A 1,069-nucleotide genomic window follows, 5' to 3' on the forward strand; every position below is an offset into this window, starting at 1 on the left:
ATTAAAGGTCAAATAATCCTTTCAAAATAAAACAGCAGAGATGTCAAAGTCCAACTGATGTAGACGTTCTAATTCCATGTTCCTACGCCGACAGCCTTCACAGCTCTAATGTGACGCACCGTTAACAGTAGTACTACTGGTACTTCTAGTAGTAGTAGTAGTACTACTGGTACTTCTAGTAGTACTACAGTAGTAGAAGTATTTCTCTCCAACAGGAAGTAGTTTTCCTAAGGGAGACAGCAGCATCAGAAAGCCTTTGCTCCAAATCTTTGTGATCCCTCCGTCCTGAAGATGACCTCCAGCCGCCATGAGGTCAGAGGTCAGAGCTGCTGAGGTCTGAAATGGGCCAAATGAGCAGAACGCATCAGAACTCTGTCCATGGTTCTAATCCCAGGTCTTCCCTCAGATCAGGGCTGAGCTCCTCCTGGATGATGGAGGATGATGTGGTTGTTAGAACTTCATAGCGACCATAAACTGGATCCAGGCAGAACCTCTCAGGAAGTCCAGGAACCGTTCTGGAAGCGTTCAGCAGTTCAGGACCAACTTCTAGTTTATCGAATGATTGAAAGGAAACTAGATGATCTTCCAAAGCTTCTCCAAGGTTCTTCTCCTGGTTGATCCTCAGTTCACCTTTCATAGCATCTCTTCCCATCTTTTTAAAACTATTTTCACCTTGAAGCTGCACACAACGTAACAAAGAAGAGGGCGGGGCCTAACAGCAGCCGCCGCTGAGAGAAAATCCTTCCTCGGCTTGTCTGGCTGCTTTAATCCAGCAGATTACGTAATCTGGAGCCTGGAGCAGGAAGAGTCCGGCTGCAGCAAAGAGAGGCGAGCTGAAGGAGAGCAAGAAGCAGGAGATAAACCCTGAAGGTTCCTCTCTGCTCTGGAGGTGGGCTGGTCCAGATGATACCTCTGATAGAACCTGGATACTGGGAGGGTCCCCCCCCTGCAGAACCGGGGGTCTGCGTTCCTTCCAGAAGGTCCAGTAGAACCTGGGTGGTTCCCAGAGAAGGTCCAATAGAACCTGGGTGGTTCCCAGAGAAGGTCCAGTAGATCCTGGGTGGTTCCC

Source organism: Cyprinodon variegatus, unplaced genomic scaffold (genome assembly GCF_000732505.1).
Source record: "Cyprinodon variegatus isolate N-32 unplaced genomic scaffold, C_variegatus-1.0 Scaffold1832, whole genome shotgun sequence".
In the NCBI taxonomy this organism is placed as follows: domain Eukaryota; kingdom Metazoa; phylum Chordata; class Actinopteri; order Cyprinodontiformes; family Cyprinodontidae; genus Cyprinodon; species Cyprinodon variegatus.